This window comes from Drosophila hydei, unplaced genomic scaffold, assembly GCF_003285905.1.
Source record: "Drosophila hydei strain 15085-1641.00,03,60 unplaced genomic scaffold, DhydRS2 tig00000290-arrow-arrow-pilon, whole genome shotgun sequence".
Taxonomy (NCBI): Eukaryota; Metazoa; Arthropoda; class Insecta; order Diptera; family Drosophilidae; genus Drosophila; species Drosophila hydei.
Window position 1 is genome coordinate 1,557,145 of NW_022045704.1, and position 21,697 is coordinate 1,578,841.

The 21,697-nt window shown below is 35.9% G+C and overlaps 1 protein-coding gene across 2 annotated transcripts in view; it reads left to right on the plus strand.

Moving 5' to 3' along the window:
* The window catches only part of LOC111593236 (lachesin), a 149,909-nt gene that overhangs the window by 18,144 nt on the left and 110,068 nt on the right, over positions 1–21,697 (plus strand). For both annotated transcript variants that reach the window (XM_030223802.1, XM_030223801.1), the window contains exon 2: positions 16,315–16,377. The gene's annotated coding sequence lies outside the window, so the exon portion shown is untranslated. The remainder of the gene's footprint in view (positions 1–16,314; positions 16,378–21,697) is intronic.

Consider the following 21,697-nt stretch of genomic DNA (forward strand, 5'->3'; position numbering starts at 1 on the left):
CAGCAGGACACAATGTTTCGAATACAAATGAAATGCCAGGGCGTGGCCAGGGCGAGGGTGACAGTGGCGGCAGCAACAGCAGCATCCTGACTGTCAGCTAGCACAAAATGAATGAGCTGCCAAGCAAATCTGCTGTCATGTTTTTGTTGCTGCAAAGCAAACGGTTCACAGGACTCGCTCGCTGCGGGGTTACACGAGCTCCCAGTTGTGTTGCCGCTGCTGCTGGCAAGACGAATGTTACTTCTATTTAAACAAGCACACGCACACACACACACACACCTACAGATGGTTAAATACACTTCAAGAAAAGTTAAGCTATGTCAATTAAGAATATGATTCGCATATATGCTGACGCTCAAATTATGAAACTTTTTATATTTAAATATTTAACAAAATTTTAATTTGTAAATTTTGTTTTTAATTTTAAAGAGATTGTTGATAGATTAAAATGGTTGTAAATGCAAGATTTTGTTATTTAAGTGTTTTAAACATTTATTTTTAATGAACTAACGCACTTGTTAGTTAGAGCCAAAAAAGATGTTTGAAATATGCATTTCAAGCTTAAAGAGAAATTTTCCTACATACTTAAAACGTTTTATAATCACAATATTAAAATATATATATTGTACTAAATTTTCCAGAATAAATAATAATAAATAAAATAATATAAAGCTTATATAATTAATTATTAAATGCTTTTAGGCAGAGTAAAAATGAATTTATCAAATATTTAATTAAATGCTATATTAAAAAAATGTAAAATTTTTCCAGGAAATTTCTTGCATATAGATAATTTGTATATATAACTATCATAGATACATAATAATATATAGACGTATTTACTAGCATATGTAAATCTTAAATACATATATAAAATAAATTATGAAATATATAATATAATAAAATGAATGAAACTAAAATAAATAAATAAAATATATATTTTATATACAAATTTAAAAGCCAAAGTCAAAATGATCCCCAAAAACTTTATATTTTTTAATATATAAATTTCTGTTTAAAATTTTCAACAAGATATTTTATTTTCTAGTTGAAATAAGTATTTCTTGTGAAGCTCAGGCAATTTTCTGCTTAATAAAAGGGATGTATTCTTTGTTCTTTTCACTCTGCCTCAAACTTCGAGGTTATTTGTTCATTCTAAGAAAAAGAGCTTAGCTGAAATTCCATTATTAGGTTAAGGCTGCTTCCAAGTATTTTCGCTGAGTGTAGATACGACAGCAAGCTGCTGCCTTTTCGGGTTTCAAAGTCACAAAGATTGTCAACGTTTTCATTTTAATTCAAACAAATGTTACTAATGTTTTTCATTGTTGTTGTTGTTGTTGTTGTAGCTGCTGCTTGTTGAATATTTTATCGTTTGACTTGGCGCCTGGGCAACATTTGGCAGCGTAATTTGCACCGAAAATCCTTTTTCATCATTTGCCTCGTGTAGCAGGTACAGTTGTTGCTCATTAAAATTATGGAAAATGACTGTAGATAGTGGGAAATTCATGCGAATGCAATTTATTTGTAATATTGTAATGTTGTTGATGCAATTGCCACCGTATTTTCTTTCGCTTTTGTTTTTGTATTGCGCGAGTTCATTCATTAACCGAAAGACAACAACTGCGTCCACTCTAAATATTATCTTTATTGTTTTTGCTATTTAAATGTTTTGTTTTTGTTTTTCTTATTACCTTTTTTTGCTGTTGTCGCACCTGTGCAAAAGTTTTACTTTTCCACAATTGTTGTCTCATTTCCATTTATTTTCCACCTGCTTCTTTTTTTTTGAGATTATTTTGCATTTTATTTTCCTCACAATATTTGCTTAAACAGCGCAGACAATTTGCACACTATTGTCGCCGTTTATTGGGTATGCTGGCCCCACATCGCCCCCTTCGACACACAGATAAAAGTATCTTCTATCTGCAGCTGTATGAATTTAAATGGTTTTACGACACCGTCGAGTGCGAATTGTGCTCGTCTTGTGGCCCGATAACCCACTCGAATATGGCTCGCATTGTATTGTTCTGTTCTGTTGCGTCCAATGGAAAATTAAGGCAGGGCTGCAAAGAAACACTTTAAGTATTTAACAAAAATTCTCAAAAAATTGCAAAAGATGAGCAAAGAAATTTGTATGAAGAAAAAAAATAAGTTAAATGAATATGAATATGTGAGAAGTTTTTATGCATTGATATAAGTTAAAGATATCTTTGATTATATTATTTCTCCATTTAATTGTGCTTTGCCAAATATACATATCTAGATGCCATTAGGCAACATGTCTGATATGTATTCATAAAGAAAGCATAGAGTGATAGGAATAGCAGCTCTCAGCAGTGTTCCGAGTATCTACTAGTCAGGCACTCCCGACTAGAACACACTAACTTGGTTTCCAGATACAACCATAGAGTGATAGGAATAGCAGCTCTTAGCAGTGCTCCTGGTATCCACTAGTGAGGCACTCTCGCTTAGACTACTTTAACTTGCTCAGGTAAGAAGCATAGAGTGATGGGAATAGCAGCTCCAAGAAGCATTCCAGGTAGCCCCTCGTCGGCACGGCTCAGTTATAATATATTTTCAAATGTCTTTGAAGTTTTCGTAAGTCTTTAAGTCTTGCTTTAATTGCTCATTTAAGAATAATTATTACTCAATGTATTTATAGCTCTGTGAGCTACGTAGCAGCTTTTCTTATTTTATTTTAAGCACATTCTATATTTATTTCTTTGAAAATTGTATAAAACGATGTGCTGATTGCCTTAGCCCCTTGGCGCTACAATCTCTGCCACATGAGTGCCTGCTCCATGTATATATATATTTATATATATATATATATCGTTAGATATATAGCAGAACAAAACTCAGCCTGCGGCTCAATGGAATCCAATTAGCTTTTTGTGCGCTTATCAACGCGTTTACAGTTGCAAAGGGCTTGGGAAGCGGCTCGAACAACAAGCTGAATTGCCGAAATGCTAGCTGACATTTGATTGTCTTGCTGCAAAAGCGATTTATTCCCATTGTTTATACTTTTTTCATTTTACTTCTTGCCAACTGTCCAACACGTGATGAACTGGGCTAAAAAAAAAACGAAGTTCGTGTCGAGTTCGAGAGGCCACTCGAAATGTAAACGTGTCTGTCAGAGCTCAATGGCAAAACACAAAAAAAAAAAGCAAAATTGGAAAGGGAAAAACTTGTGGTATCATGCTCCGTTTACAGACGAGTGTGTTTACTGTGTGTTTTTTGTTATGTTCATTGTTTATATGCTGGCATATCAGTGTGACCGTATCTGTAACTGCATGCGACTGACTGACTGCGTGGCTGGCAGGCTGCGCGTGTGGCCAGCTCAGTCAGCATCCTGCATCCTGTTGCATATCTCTTTCGCTTCGTTTATTTAATTTTGCGCATATTTTTTGTACGCACGCCCAGTTTTTTATGCTCCACGGCTTGTTGTGCTTTGCAATCCGCTTTCCACGTTGTTATTGCTGTTGCTGTTTGTGGGGCAACTGCGAAAAGCTTCGAACAATTTGATTAACCAGCCGAGCAGCTGGCACCAGCGAAATGCTTGAAAATTATTTGAAAGCAAATTTTAATTAATGCGACCGCTACGCCTCAGTCGTGGCCAACAGACAGCGCGAACATTTGGTCAGAGGACCGCGAACACGCTGTAAATCCCTTTATCAAATTAATGAGCTCATTAAAATTCGTTTAGCAATTACAGTTTTAACAATTTCCGCCCGAGTCCAGCCAAAACATGCTGAGCCAGCAGCGCCTGGCGCCGCGCACACAGGTGTTTGACGACTTGTGCGCGACTTCAGCTGCGGTTAAGGCTGCCACCAGCACGTGCCACTGCCACCTGCCAGCCGGGTGTCGTCTCTATGTAATATTCATAAAAATCATAACAGAATAAAAAAGCAAGAGCGGGCAGAGAGAAATGCAAAGCTTAGCGAAGGCACTCGCTCTTGCTGGATTGCCGGGCTTGTTAATAGCAAAATCGTGTGGCCGGGAAATAAGTGCGCATATAAAAGGCGCCGAAAGAGAAATGCTTTAAAAGTAATAATAATTGCGTTTAGGCTCGTTTGGCCCAAGCATTCGCTCCTGCCCTCCGTCCTGCTCAATCGTGGGTGAAACAATAAAAAAAGAAAATATATATATGTAAGGAAAGGGGCCAAAACCCAAATAGCAATCTTATAATTTATGATGGCATCCATTAAAGGAGCCCAAATGGAAACTTCTGCCATTCGAAGGAAAGTATTGAAAGCTCGACGCGTACACCTCACATTTGATGTGGAGTGCAATAAAAATGTTATTATTTCATTTTATTTATTGCGCTTTTACCGAAATTTATGATGTGCGCACATTTTGTTACATTTTTAAATGTAATGGCCGTCAATGCCGTTGGCAATGCCTTCCTTGGCTGCGCTTCCATTTTAATTTTCATAAAACACAATGAAACTGATTAATATGTGTCCAAAAAATGCGCTTTGTCATAAGCTTTTGATGAGGGTATATTGATTTAGTAGCAACTCTGAGCAGAGACAGCGCGAGCAGAGGAAACATATGACATTCCATTATTTTGTGGCGTCTGCTTGAATATATCAAGGCAAACCTAAATTCTCAATACCAATTTCCATATTAAAGCCTCTTTAATCATAAGCAAAATTTGGAATTAGTGTAAAGTGCAAAAGTTACAGAGAGAGTCAGTCAATCAATCTGTAAGACAGTGAGTCAGCTTTAAAGCCGTTCAATCAGTCAGCCAATCAATCAAAAACTCATTCACTGACTTATGTAATGTTGCCTTTTGCTTATAAGCCAAAATCAAGTTTAAATTATAACTCAAACGTAAGTCTTAAGAATGCCTTATGTTAAAATTAAAAGCAATTTTAAAAGCACGCTTCAGTCAGTCAATCAGGCAGCTTATCTATCATTCAGTCATTCAATCATTGTTGCTGTCAGCTAAGCTTAAGCCAGAGACAAGCTAACTTTCAGTTTTATATGAATGAGTTTGCAAATCAGGCACTTCAGGCCAGTCAGTTCGTCAATCTGTCAATCAATCAATCAGTCAATCGTAAAATTGGTTTTCTTAAGGCAAGCTTCAGAGTCTTACGCTACATTTCTCATATACGCTATATAAAAGTCAATCATTCCACTATTCTATCATTCTATAGCTCTGTCAATCAGTCAATCAAGCCAGATTTATTTTATTTTTTAGATATTGAAAGCTAGAACTAATTATAAATAAAATATGTGTTGATAAAATATTTAGCATCAATCATTTTCTTTCAAGTCTTCAATCATATCTCAGTCCGAAATTATCTTTATGAAATGTTTGATGCTATTTAAAGTGAAGTTATTGCTGCAGATCAGCTGACTAGGACTGCTTGCTGGCATGGCATTGAGTCGCAGGTTGTTTTTGAACACACACAATCACGTATATAACACAATCAAGCACACACACACACACAGATGCGCCCACGCACACAAGCAAACACAGCTGAGGCTGTGTAGAAGCCATAACTGACAAATTTATATTTTATTTGACATCCGGCTTAATGTCGAAATATTTCGCTTTACACTTTATAAGGAGCAGCTTCATTGTGTATATGTGTCTATGTGTGTGTGTGTGTGTGTGTGTAAGGATATGCTTTTCATTGTGCTGCTCGCCTTTTGGCTTGAATGCTATTGATTTCTTTTGCCATTGTCCTTTGGCTGCCTTTAGATTCCTTTTTCAGGTCTTTAACTGCGTGCGCGCGTTCGCTCGGCTTTCCTTTTGTATTATTTTGCCATTTATTGTACATTATGCAGGCGACTAATATTGACATTATCTGCCGCTTCCCTGCTTCAGACATGGCGTAAATCCTTTTTAACGTTCACTCGCCGAATCGTTAAATCTGGCCCGAATGTCGTTGCGTGTCTTCATATTCAAATTGCTGGAAGCAAAAGCGCAGCAAATACTTTCTTAGATTTTTGTGTTCGATTTCGGCGATACCCTGTATTTGCATGGCATGGAGCAGAGGTGGCGCCTGTCGCCGTTCTCATCATTTGACCGGCTGCAATTTATGTTATTTGCGTCCCTGCGCTGACATATGGCCAGGTGTTTTGTATGCTCATTTTTCTAGCCAAGGCCCCAACTGTTTGACCTGGCCCATACATCAGTCGCCAGCTGGACGAGCTCTCTTAGCATATGCGTACCTCTCTCTCTCTCTTTCGCGATGGGTGTGTGTGTGTGTCTACGCAGATTACAGTCTGGACATGGCGTTGATGTCAAAAATACTGCGTTATTTGTTTAGCTGCCCGCCGGCTCAGCTTAGACCCAACAACACTGTGAGAAATAAGCATAGAATATTGCAATTAAATTAGAATGAAGACTGGGTTTGGTCAAAGATAAAATTTGTAGGAATATGAAACCAATTCTGTTGTTTATAATTTAAGTTTCTACAGATTAAACTTTAAATAGATGTTTCGAATATATTTTAAAATTTTAGTTATTTAAAATATTTTAAGACAAAATCTTTTCTAAAGAAAATTTTTAAAATTTCCCAAAAAAAAAAACAAGAATTTTTTTTAATTTTTACAGCTAAAAACGGATTGATATATTTTATTTAATAAAGTGTATTTTCAGTACTTGTAAGAATAATTTTTTTTTAAATTTTGTATTAAAATATTTTTGAATCTTAATACTTATTTTAAAGGAAAAATATATTTAGCAAAGCCAAACTTTCGCACTGAAAACAGCAATTGAAGTCGATTTAAATATTTTCGAAGTTAACATTATTTTCTCCAAGTGTAACATTTGGCTTTCGGGTTGTTGTTAACTGGATTCTGTATGCTGTTTGTTGGGACTCATCCTGTTTGGATGACTATGCATTTCATTTGATATGACGGCGCACACACACGCACACACACTCGCTTACAATGATGTATGAGAGTGGCCCAAAAGGTGACTTTCATTTTATTTGCCGCTGCAGTTTGCCATGTGTCAGACTTATCTATGCAGAAAATTGAATGCCATATATAGAGGTGCGATATCCTGTAGTGTGCACAGTGCCTCCATTGTCAGCATAGGCAATAATAATGCGTTGTCACGTGCCTCTGCCCTGGCCCAGCTGCCCACGCTTCGACTACGCCCCTGTTCCGTGACTCACAAATTGATTGTATAGATTTGATATTAAGGATTAGAAATCAAGACAGCTGCGCATCTTTATTCGTCCCTTCATTCACTTTTGTGTGGGCGTGCAGCAAGGGGCGTGGCAGGATGTGTGCGTGAGTTATGCCTTAAATATTGCCGAGCTAAAGTCAGAAATTGTCTTCGCGCAATTTTCTTGGCCTTAAAGACTCTGCACTTAGGCTCCATCATGCAATTCAATTGGTACAGATAGAGTATATATTGAATAGCTGGAAAGAGTATATATATACTATATATATTTGTATATATAGTAAATATTTTCTTGGCTTTATTTTTGTTTTATGTCGTGTCTCTTGAACCCTTTACAAGCAAACGGGCCGCACGACAAGCGTTGCAAAAAGGCAATTTTCGTAGTTGCATCTTCCATATTAGACAACTCACACACACATAGACATATATGTGTGTATATATATACTCACATTCAACCGCTTCGATGTTGAACAAAATTGAATTTTTAAAAATTGTCCTAGCTCAGGAGGCAGCCGGAAATATGAAAGCTCCTGCAGTGGGGCGCCCAACCTCTTTGCAGTACGGCAATACGCTCCACTACGTTCTGCTGCAATATAAACACATTCACTTACACACACACACACATCGACACATTTACAGTTTCTTTGGCTAGAGCACATCATCAACAACATCTTCGTTTCGGCACTGTACAAAATCGATGCACATTGCGAGTGTCCTTGCCGCATACCCTGCAAAGCGCAGTAACTCAGGAATTTTTCGCTGCCTGAATGTGTCTATTGCTTACAGCTCGTTTGTAATTAAAGTTTACAGTTTAAGTCTGTAACATTTTGCATTTAATTAACAACGAAACTTTAAACTTTGTGCGAAATATCTTGCCAAAGTTTTAGTTTAAGAATCTGTTAACTTGTTGAGAAGCAAACTAATTGAAGTATTGGCAATCGTGCAGGATAGCTTAATAATTTGAATAAAGTAAAAACTATCTGTACAGTGGGAAGTAGTGAATCCATTAATCATTTTACTAATTCAGATTAGTGCTGCAGCCAGTTCTCTATGTAGCTCAATCAACTTGTAGTTGCAGCAAAATATATTTTGAAATTTAACTATTTTATAGCTAAATTATCATGACTTTTATTTGAAATAACTCAAGAACTGTAAGAGATTTAAATTTTCAATTTGTTCTATAGCTTTAGCTATAGTTAAAATATATTATTACATTTTTCCTTTTTTAGAAAACTTCAGTGAAATTTTAAAGAAAATCATATTCAACTCCATACTCCTTCGACTTACAGGATATCTACCAGAGCAGCGTAGCCTTAAACTTGTTTTGCTTCAGCTTGATTTTCTATCTTTTGTTGGGTTTAGTTGCACTTCATTGCTTTTGCAGTAAGCACAGTGGCTGACATATGTATATACATATATATAAACATATGTATTTGTGTGCATGTGTGAGTGTGCGTGTGTGTGTGAATTTTGTTTAATTCGTTGTCAGAAATACGCGGCCATTGTCTGGCTGTCTCTGTCTGTCTGACTGCTTCGCACGCCCCTCTCTCTATGCGTCTCTCTCCCTATCTCTTTCTCGCTCTAGCCGCTTCATTTTCGCACAGTCTATGTCTCTCTCTGTCTCCGTAGCTGTTGCATTAGACTTCGCTTCTAATATCTGTTGCAATTTGTTAACCGAGTATATTTTGCAATATTCTCTTTTCTTTTTAAATATATTGTTTTCGTAAGGGCGAACAAAATTTTTTTTCAATTTATTTTCATGTTTTACGCTGTTTTTGTTGCATATTTCATTTTGCGCCTTTTAGTTATTGCCATTGTTGCCGCTGCTGCTGTTACAATTGTTTTTGGCACTCTGTAAAATATGCAACATATTTTGCATGCTGATTTTGTTTGCTTTTTGCGTGGAAAAGCGGCAACAAAAGCGCTAATAAAAAATAAATTGCACATGCGGGCGAGCATAGCACAAATACACACACACATAAACACACACACACCCATCAAGCACAACAAAGCAGCTGGAAAAGAGAAATAAATAAAAAATGCAATAACAGTTGCTGACACTGTTTTAAGCATGCGGCATTTAAGAGTGTTTTTTGCTAGATATTAAAAATATATCTATATATGACACTGTTACTCAAAAACAATCTCTACATCTAGCTATTATAATCTGCCACATAGATATTTCAAATTGGATAAACTAAAACTCTGCAGTCAAATATTTCAGCTTAAAGCATGAAATATTTACCAACAAATTAGTGGATTGTGGTGTATCACATACGATTTAGAGAACACGGGATACGAGGTTAGGTATACGACATACAATTTACGATATACGATATACAATAGACAAGAGACGATCTACTATATACGATATACGATATACGATATACGATATACGATATACGATATACGATATACGATATACGATATACGATATACGATATACGATATACGATATACGATATACGATATACGATATACGATATACGATATACGTTATACGTTATACGTTATACGTTATACGATATACGATATACGATATACGATATACGATATACGATATACGATATACGATATACGATATACGTTATACGTTATACGATATACGATGTACAATATACGATATACGATATACGATATACGATATACGATATACGATATAGGATATAGAATATACGATATACGATATACGATAAATGATATACAATATACGATATACGATATATGATATACGGTATACGACACACGATATACGATATACGATATATGATATACGATGTGCGATAAACGTTACACTATAAACGATATACAATATACAATAAACAATAAATAATAGACGATATACGATATACGATATACAATATATGATATACGATATACGATATAAGATATACAATATATGATATACATACCGTACACCCATAAGACACTGGGTAGCAAACCAATATACTCTTTTCACCTTATCGATAAGTATATATAATGAAAATTCTTTTGTTTTTCTATATCATAAATTTCGAACTTTCGCAACTGAGGATGACTAAGGTGAAGTTACTTGAGTGGAAAATGACTGGAGAAAAGTTTTTCTCCTTCATTGAATTCTCACGAATTTCTCTGATTTGGTAGAGGAATTCAACAAAGAGAAATGTGAGATTCTCTGTCAGGTTCAGCAAATATGTGGACTTCACAGCTATTTATAATGAAATATAATTTGTGTTTGTCAGTTTTTAAAGTACAAACGACTGGAGAGTAAAGAAAAACTATTATGAAGGGGAGCTACGAGTATGTCGAAGTTACATATTTTAATTAAAATCTTTTGCGAAACTAAAGCTAGCAGCATTTAAGCTTTAGCTAAGGTTTTCTTTGGCAGCATTAACTCAATTATGCAATAGGTTCCGTTTCATTAAATCTGCTTTGCCGCACATGCAACGGACACCGCAATACCCACACATACACACACATATGCTCACATACGGCCCCAGGCCAAGGCACTTAATCGCTTAAAGTTGTTCAACAAAAGCAGCAGGCAAAGCTCAACTCGAGCCTGGTAGCCGCCGGGCAACAACAACTGCTTGTTAAGTGCTAGTCGGCCTCTAAGTGCACACACATATGCATATATATATAAATATATACATATATATATATATGTGTGTGTGTGTGTGTAAATGCAAATGGGCGTAAAATTTTAATTGAGCTTGTGCCCTCAAAAGTAGGCAATGCTTTTTGTTGTTGTTTTGTACTTTGCTGCAGCAGCAGCAACAACCTTGAAATTGCTGTTGCCGCAGACTCAAAAGCAAGCGAGCAGCAGCAGCAAAAAAAGTGCAAATCAATCAATTTGTGGTTGCACACACACACACACACAGGCAAAGATCTGCATATAGAGTGTGACTGTTATTGTCACACTTTATTGTTGTTATTCCTGATGCTGCTCTTATTGCTGCCGCTGCCGCCGCCGCTGCTGCTGCAATTACTTCAGCTAGTGCGCATCACTTATTTATATTCAATTTGTTGTTTTCGCTTAGAACACTCACATTTGGCATTCATAAACAGAAGAGTGCCCGCTAGAGCTGGAAATGAATCAATGATTCAATGAATGAATGAATAGCAGAATGAATGGCTGGCATTGAGTGTACGCTCTCGCTGTTGTCGCCAGGCAATTAATTGCCGCAGTTCAACAAAAAAATATTTACATCAGCCATAAAAAAGGAGGCAGCATCGACAGAGTTGTTCAGTTTCTGCATGAAGAGCTGTCGCCTTTTACAATATTTTACATATTTGTAAGCTCGTGTGTGTGTGTGAGTGAGTGTCCTTTGTCCTTGTTGCTGCCAAAGCCTTGTCAGCTTCACGCGTGAGCAGCTACTTGTGTGTTGGCAAGATATTGCAACAGCAGCTACCTCGCTCTCTCTCTCTCTCTCTCTCTCTCTTTTTCTCTCTCTTTTTCTCTCTCTTTTGCATAATCGCTGCGAAATTGCATTTTGCGGTTAAAGCGTCGCTTGATATGCAATCATAGCAGCATATATTTATAATATATTATATATATATTATATATATAAATATATATGCATGTGACTTGCTTTGGTGTTAAAATACAAAAGCTCTCTTTCATCAGAGCTTATGTACTTTGATAGATATTCAACTTTAAAATGAGTTTTATAGCCAGCTTCTCGAACGATTATAGTTAAAGCAGCTCATTTGATTGATAAACACAGCAGGCATATTGAGAAGAATGAGTTATGAGAAGTGCTCAGCTCTGTCAGCCCAAAGGGGCAATAAATAGAATTCGCAAGTCTCTGTCAAGCGCGAACTAAATTTGGTTTGCTCAGAACCTTCAAGCAAAACGTTAGCAAATTAAATTAAACTAAATTATATTTGAAAGAAATTTATAAATTTTTAAAATATTTAAACAACGTTGGCTATTAGCGGATGGGTCGCTAAACAGAAATCTTATAAAAAAATCATGAATTTGCAACTAAAAATACTTTTCATTGTATCTGATCAGCTGTCGCACCTGGTTCACCTTGCTCAAGTTTCTTCTACACTTCAGACAAAAACAAAAGACTTATAAATTATTTACGTTCTATAAGACACTGTAATCTTATATATATATATATGTATACAGATATATATATATATAAGCAAAGTTAGAAATGGAAAGAAGCTCAGATGAGTTAAAAAGTTTTGCTCAAACAACAAACGAAGTAAAAATAGAAATAAAATAATAAATGTGAATGTATCTACTGCCATATAATATACATAAACATATTTCTGTATCTATATGTTTTCAAAAATACTTGTGCTTATATATTTAACTGGAAAATCTCAAATTCCTGCGCCTAATCACAGCTCTGTGGGGTCTGAAACCAAAGGCGATCGGCGTGGCTTGATTGCAGTTACCTTGGGCATATATCCGTGTGCCTTGTGCTGGAGTCTGCTGTTGGTTGCTGCTACTGCTGCTGCTATCTTAAGACCTGTCTCGGCATTGCATTCAATTTGGTTCTGGTATTAAGTTTTCAAGCTGCAGCTTGAAACTTGATAAATAAATTACTTGCCAGCCTGACAGACAGACGGGCAGACGGGCAAACGGGCAGATGGTGGCGGTAGCAGGCAGGAGGCTTCACTGTGCTCACTGGCGGACAGTCGAAACGGACGGCAGCAGCAGCCTTCGCACTTGCACTTTACACTATTCTTAGAATTATTGCAGTCAATTGAAGCTCTGGACGAGCTGTGCAAGGACGAGCTGAGATGGCTCGAAGTAGTAGAAAAACTAGTCGAAGGCTGAGTAGGTTGGGGGGTAGACTAGGTTAGCTGCTGGATAAAAATTGCTATTTGTAGTTTTCATACACTCAAAAAAAGGTTGCTGCACTATTTGATGTAGAGTGACGCCTAAGAGATGTTTGGAGTTAATTTGAAATGTTTTTCATTGGAGAAATAAATTGTTAAAGAATTAGTTTTTGTTCGAAAAGTTTTATTTAATGAGATTTGTTAGTGAAAATTAAATGTTATAATGGGAGTTTTATATAAAGATAAAAAGCGTCAGTTGGATACAAGCTCTGAATTTTAAATTCGCTTGTTGAGTTTAGATAGGGTTAGCTGCTTGAAAAGTAAGGATGATTCTTGCTATTACAAATTACAATAATTATATAAAAATTATTTCATAATACCATCTAGAGTTAGCGCATCAAATCTTCGTCTATTGAAAGTTGACTTTCCTTCCATTCCATTTTCTCTTTTTGCAATTTGCCTCGGGGCTGTGGAAAATATTTGTATTTCTTAGCAAGCGGCGTAAATATCGAGTCGAGTTGAGTTCAAGTCCGAAAGTCGTTTGTGCAAATGGAAGCATGGTTGAGGTAGGCAACGGATTCAGTATCCATTTGATACGGTTCTTGGACCTCCAGCTCTGCGTGTGTGTGTGGGTATGTGTGTGGGCTGTGAATTGAGCCGCTTTTGGAGGGTTTAAGTACAGGTCGCTGGCATTAGCATGGCGCCGCGTTCAACCGATTGCCTGACTTTGACTAATGCCCGGCCCAGGCTCAGTCCCAGAGCCCGGCCATGTTCGTGCAACAGTTTTATTGATTTTGTGCTTGAAATTGATTTGGTGCCATAATTCAAGGCGGACGCGTTTTGGGCTAAAATGTGCGAACTGACTTTCAATCAATTTAACGCATAATTCCTGATGGATTTAATCGTAATTGATGATTGATTACGGCTACACAACTTTTGCGCGCGGCTCTCTTGAGAATCACGAAACAACTTAGTGACTGTGTGTGTGTGAACGAGTGTATATGCCTGTGCGTGTGTGTATGTGTGGGTGTGCGCTTCTCCCCCTTGCAGCAATTTGTGGCGCGCACACTTTTGGCCGGCATTTAGCCGTAATATTGTGTAATTTATATTCGCTTAGCTTAATCGAACTTAACTCTGAGCAACGCTGTTACCTGGCAGTTGCCTGATACGCCACGCCACGCCTATACCCCCGCCTGTCGCCGGCCTCTCTTTCATTATGGCGGCGACATAAATCAATGTCGGATTCGCGGTAGCCGAGCGGCTCTGTCGAATTTATATCTATCTATCTGCATTCACTGCTCAGATTGTGGACAGCGGTTGACATCAAAGCTGCACTCGATTTTAATTAAATGTATGACATGCCACGCCCCCCGTCCCCCCTCTCACAGCTTTGCTTGTAGCCGCTTTTCAATTGCTATGCAATTCCTTAATGCTTCCTCCTTTTTATTTTCATTTTTTTGTCGCTTAGATTCGTTGTGCCCGCCATGTAAATAAAATGCAAAGCTCTGCCATTTGCGCTGAATGCAAAAAGCATTTTATGTAACTTACCAAGTAATTTCGGCCTTTGAAGCGAGCTTCTTTTTTTTTTTGATAAAGTGAAGTCCATTAGGATTTTGGTGCAAGTTGTCAGGGATATGCATATTTGAATATTGATGAAATTATCTTAAAATTCATAAAATTTTTAGTGCATTTTTATTTGAATGAATGAAATATGGTGAAGAACTGTTGGGAAATGTGTGATATTTTTATATAATTAGAAACGATTAAAATTAAAGAAAAATTAATATAAATATTCAAAATACTAAAAAATTTCGAAAAATTTTAAAATATGTTTTCACATTATTTATTATATATAATTTATTAAACCTATTTTAAATTATATTTATGCTTATATTTACTTCTATTTTAATTTTAATTTTAATTTATTCCTTTTATTGCATTAATAATTTATCTATATTCTGTTATGTTTGTGTCTTTCATAAATTCATTATTTATTTATTTAGTGTACATCTACTTTATTTGGTAATAAATTTATAATTGTTTTATATTTAATAAAATTATTCTTTGCTTAATTATTTTAATTTCTTTAATTAAATATTGATAAAAATAATTAAAATTTTTTAATTTGTATTTGCATTTAATGTTTGTTTGAATTTTGAATATTCATTATGCAGAATATTTTTAGGGAGTGTATTAAGCTGGCGTCCTGCTATCTTAAATACTTTCTGTTGGCTCTTGTGTTTGTTTGTTTACTCTTTTTTTAGCTTCCTTTATAATTTTAAGCTTTTTTCCGGAACAGTTTTTATGCGCATTTTTCTACAGACTCTGCTGAAATCAATGTGAGCTGCGTTGAGTCGCTAGCCTTAACTACCCCCAGAAACAAACCCCAAACCAAGCCATTTGTACCCTTGCTCTTACTCTGCTGCCCAGCTGCTGTCTGTGATTTCGCAAAGTGCGGTGATGTCCTGTTCGTTCCGTTTGGTGCAAGAACATTTTATTTAAACACATGTTCGTAAATAAATACACGCACACATACATCCTTATATTTATATATGTGTGTATATATGGCTGGTGTCAGGTAAACCGAAACGCTTTAAATCTCCTTGTCCAAGCTACCTGCCCTAGTCTCTTTGGCTTGCTATTTGCCTGTGCCAGCCTGCGCAGATAGCTTACATTTGGCATAAAAAGGACTCGCAACGTATATATATTTATACAAACAAAAAAATAAAAGAAAACACCAACAACAACAACAGCAACAGCAAACAGCATGTTAAAAACAGTTTTATGCACTGCCAGTACGAAACTGAAATAAAATAAATGTGCTAGCTGTCCGTCTGTCCGTCTGTTCGTTCAGCTGTCTGTCTGTCCAACTGGTTGGTCGCTTGGTTTGCTTGGCTGAATGGCCCACGCCTCAATGCCTGGCCATGTCGTTGCTAGTTTGCCCAAAAAATGACTGAGTCAGAGAGAGAGAATCTGCTTTAAAAAGTGATTTTAACACGCGCGTACACATCAAAATAAACGGACAGAAAAGCGTCGACACTTTCACAAGAGAGAGAAAGAGAGATAGACAGAAGGAGAGAGAGTATTATAGAGCTCCTAACTCGTAGCGGAGATCGTAAAGTACGCACAAAGCAGAGCAGAGCAAAACAATTTTTATGCCTCGATAGAAAAGCGTTTGGCTGTCAGCTTTTACCTTTCAGTTCGATATATGTACAGCTTTTCAATTTAGGAATACACTGCCAGAAATAACAGTTGAGAAATTCTCAGAAAATGGAGAAATTCACAGAAAAAAAATTGATTTAAATATGGTTCCTAGAACAAACCGAATTGGCTAAAGAAAATACATTCGCATTCCTTTAATTACATACAATTTAATTTTTTCATTTCAGCCTTAATTTGTTCACCTATTTCTACACTGAAAAAGAAGTTACATGCAGTATATATTTTATTGAGTAAGTGTTATTTAAAAGGCAAAATCATTTCTGTTAGTAAAAAATTAATGTTATAAATTGAAAATTTAATGCTATTGGTAAAAAAAGACAAAAAATGAATATTTTTTTATCACATTATATTTTTTTTATTTTATTAACAATAGCTTGCAACAAAATGTTATAAATAAAATAATTAATTTTTTGTTTTTTTTTTATAAATATGCTTAATTTATTTATTTATTTGTAATTAATTAAGTTATATATTTATTAATTATAATTATAGCAAAAAATTTTAATGCACTTAATTACATTTTATTTTTAATTGATTCACTTATTTATTTTTTATTGCCAATTTACCTTTTTTATTATTTATGGTTATTATTTATTATTTACATTTAATTTTAAGTAATTTTACTTAAATACTTATTTATCAATAATATATTTGTTTTCTTTTTATTTCATTTATTTTTTCATTTATTTTATATTTTTTTTTTTCCAGTTTTTACATGAGAAATCGAGGCACCTGAATCCACTACTATACTAATATACTGGTAAAAGATTAAAAACGCCCGACATATACCTAAATATAAGAAGTAAATTATAGAATTTAATCGATTTAATAGAAACGGAAAAACTCCTGATTATTTAGAATGACATTGATGGCAATGCGTCTCTCGCCCTTATAGGATTCCATGTTAATAAACGAACTTATTTATATTTTATCGTTTGAAATATTTGGCTTAAGCTTAACGAATCAGTTTTGTGTATCTCATTTCATACTACATAAAATGTATACTCTAGCACTCTATGACCTTTCTTACAGTGTAACAGCTATGGTTCTGCAGGCTTTACAATTTTCAGCTTTGGAAAAACGTTTGAGTTAATGAATTGAAGCTGTTTGTCCTGGCTTAGCCATACCCTTTAGCACATTTTTTGCTCTCGAGTTTATCTTTATGTTAGCTAACTGCCTGCAATTGAAGTTGATTGCATTTTTTTTATTGATTAATTGATTGATGGAGTTCAAGTGTGCATAGGCATGTGCTGTGTGTGTGTGGGTTCGGGCGTTGCTGCAGGCCAAAATGTTAAAAACTAATCAAAATGCAGCGCAACTTAATTGAAAGCGGCAGCAGAGGCAAATATTGCTGTGGTTAGGCCTACAAAAATACTAAAAAAAGAAGAGAAAAGTAAACGCGTTTCGATGCGCGCTACCTGTGGGAATTTTAGCAATTACGCTAAAAGCAATTGAGAAAATAAAATAAAGTCGAGGAAACAGGCCACCAACCGCAAAAAAAAAGGAAGCACTGAGTCAGACTGTCTTCGCTTTCACACAAAGAGCTGCCGGAACAGTCAGCCAAATATACACACACACAAACACGGATACTTAACCAAACAAAGGGTATTTTTTCCGCGTAAGTCCCCAAAGAAATATATATGCATTTAGTACAAGCCGTAAGAGCTTTGAGGTTAGTCATGAAATGCCATTTTGTGGCTTTCACTTTGTTACAATTTGGTGGATTATATTGCAAATAATATATCTGGCTGTTTACAGGGTATTATAATGGGCTAAATCAAATGGAATCTTTAAATCGAAAGAAAGTCAGCGTGAATAAAGCTATTTACAGGGTATTTTCATAATATTTAAATTTTATTATTATTATTACTAATGCTTGCAACACATTTTACAGTTTCCTTAGCTGTCCATGTTTTAGCCTGCAATAAAATATATATATTGAGTATAGAATATCTCCTAGCCGTTGAGAATCTATTTTTTTTTGTTTTCTTTTAAAAATATAATATATTGTATGCAACAAAAAGCTTTAACATCAACTAATATTAAAGTAATGGACATAAATCTGTTTAGTCGAGTTTAGAAAAATGTTCGATAAGCTTACTATAAGTGCGGGATTAATATATTGTGCCTAGGGTATCTCAAAGTCGTTCAATCCCATTTTTATTGTGCTTATTCTGAGTTCAACTTTAAGTTTTGTTCTAATAAAGGTAGTTTACTCAACATAAAAAATAATGGGTACCTCTGAGTCGTTCATATGGTGCAACATAACATGAATATATATTTATTTATATATATTATATTTGATATAGTATGTAATATTTAGATCAGTTTCATTAAACTTATCAAATTTATCTATAGGGTATCTCATAGTTGTGCATTTGGGTATTATTCTCGATTTTTTCACATTTTTTATCGGGCCTTGCTGACTGTTCTACAATCAACTTAAACTTAGATTACACGAGCGCCGACGCTAAGCTCTGAAAAATGTGTGCCAGAGCCGCGCAAAGGTGCTAGCCGCAGCCTCCATGCCACGCCCCTTAACCGCAGAGCATTCGAAAGGCGTTGCTTGGGCAGTGGGTGGTTGGGTGATGGTGTTCTCTTTGCTATTAGTATTTAAAATGGGATTTACCTGGGGTTTTCACGCCTCGCACTCTCAGCACTTAGCACACTTTTAATTTGATTTAATGTGTCTACGCGTCGCGGATCACCATCTACTATTTGGCATCTCACTCGCACACCTCTCGCCGCATCTCTTTCCGCTCATGTCTCTGTGTCTGCCTGGATTGTTGCGTAAATGTAACAAACGTGTTAGTTGGGTTTCCTTCTGTTCCTCTCATTTTTGTTTCCATTTGCGTGAATTAAATTCTGCAGCGCTCAAAAGTAGGCAACACTTTTCCCTGGCGACAACTTGTGGCTGGAACTGGAAAGTCGTTTTAGTTTTTTCGTTTTTAAGTGTAACCCAACTGTGGTCTTCCTGCTTACTTGGCCAAGAATTTTAAATAATTTCTTGTCAACTAATACTCTGTGTTGTAAAGGAGCGGGTATGCTGATACCGCGCTGCCCGAAGTAACTCTGTGTACATAAATAATGGATGGAAGCATATATTATTTATGTACGAATTTAGAATATATATGTATAAAGAATAAAGCTTTTCTGATACAGAAGTTTGACATTTTTACAGGTTATTTAATAATCAAGCATATATGTAAGTCTAAACTTATTTGAAATAAAATATTTATAATATAAAAGAAAATTTTAATGATATTGAAATTGTATGCAGGGTATCTGCTAGTCCGGCACATGCATAATAAATTCTTGTTACAAAAACTTGAACACTAGTCGCTAGTCAAGCAAATATATGAGACCTAGTTAATATTATCCGATTTGCTTTATAATCAATCATAGTTAATATCATGTTGAGTTGGTAATGACTTTATTAAACTGTTTACAGAGTATCTATAAGTTGAGCATTTCATGTTCACGATGCTTACTTATTAGCTGTTGCTGCTGCCTTGGCTTGTATTTAATGCTAATTTTATTCAGACTCTATTTGGGGTCCTTGCCTGCTTTGCTGCCGCGCCTCGCCTGGCGAACGGGCCAGATCAAAGCTGAGGCAAAATTTGAGCCGGCGGCAGATGCTTTGAACTTGCGCCTTCTTGTCTGGGTCTTGTCTTTGCTCTGGGCTTAACCGCAATTAAAACAGATTTCTTGTTGATGTTGATGTTGTCTTTCGTAAATTTGTGTAAATCAATTGTATGCGTAGTTTAAGCAATTAATTTATCCGCATTTAAATTGGATTCCCGTTACGATGCTCAGACATTTGTGACTTTCTACAGGTGAATAAGTTGCCAGAAATTGATTAAGTCTTTCAATCAAGTGCTAAGGAAAGAAAGAAAAAATAAGAGAACTTTTCTAGTTATTAACTAAGGTGAAAGCTGAGAACAGCACTTAGTTATTTGATGAAGTTTTCTGTAGAGAAACTTAGATAATAAGAGAGATAAGAGATAAAATATATTTTGGCCATATTTTATTTATAGAAAATAATCAAAAATGCTTAAGTCAAGCGTAACCAACTGCAGAATACCCGTTCACAACAGCACTAACTTTCCATGTTTAGGCACAAGTTAGAAGAAGAAGAAGTCCTCTTTTATTCTGGCTAAATTGGGTATCTATATGACCCCAGTTTTCAAACCTCTCTATACTTACCAATATACCCTTTTCCCATAGTAAATCAGAAATTTCAATTTGGCTTTGATTTATATTATTTGCTTGACCTTTATGCGTCATGTTTATATTTATATATCCTGTTATACATATTTAATGCATTCTATTGGCATATTTAAGGACATCTATTATAATATATAAAATTTATGAGCCAGCCAACACGCTGGCAGCTCATTTGATATTGGTAACTCGGGGAATTCGAGCTGAGCTGTGTAAGTGTTGGCTGTTAAATAATAAAAATTGAATTAATAATGAAATGTCAACATATAATTACTGGATATTGATAGAAGTTATGAAGGGAACAATTATTGTGATAGACATGAAACGTGTTATACCCTGAACAACTTGGAAAAAAGGAATGCAATTTATTTTGGTTATGATTTTTGAAAAAGGCATTGAAGGCCCTATAAGCAGCCCAAGCGCAGCAGCTGCGTAAGGTGTATTTCCTAGTCGGGCATAGCCGATCATATCACTTAAGGCTAGAGCTCTTTAGTCTAATTACCATATAGCAGAAATTTCATTTCTCGACTTCATTCAATTTTAATAATAATCATATATCATTGAAACGACTTGATGATATAGTATTTAATCGATTCGGAGGCACATTGCGCTCATGAATTTCTAGCTTCGAAATTTGTTCAGCTTCTCATTAGCTAGGGAGCACATGTTGTCGCTGCTCCAATAAGTAGGCAATTGTTCTACACACTCGTAAATGCAGCATGATTAATATGCTTGCGCAGCAACTACTACAGTGTGTCCTTGTGTGTGTGTGCGTGTGTGTGTGCACCCTATGCAGACATTGCGAGTCTGTCTGCTAGTTAATTTATAGACTTATCAACACTTAATCACCGGAAAAATGGCCTGGCGCCTGTGTGTAAAATTGCAGAGAGAGTATTACAAGCCATATACCAAAGGCCAGTGCCACGCATGTTGATTACAGTGACAGAGATGGGTAGCGTAGCGCGTGCGTGCGTGCGAGAGAGAGAGGGGCAAGGCGTGTGTGTTTGCCAGAGGCTTAATAGTTGTTAGTTAGTTGTGCGTGTGGCTTTGCAACTTCTTTTGCTGCTTGTGTCTTTTCTCTGCTGTGCTGCGACGTAACATATTTGCCGTAATTTATACTTTATAGCCTACCAAGATATGAAAAGTCACACAGTAAATATACACACGCACACCCACTCACTCACACACACACACACACACACACATGCAGTCGTATTATAGCTGGGCTATATTTTTTCCAGCGAACGTTCAACATGTTGACTTTTATGCCATTTGCTGCGGTTACGAAGCTAACTGTGGTCAGACATGTTGTTGTTGCTGCTGCTG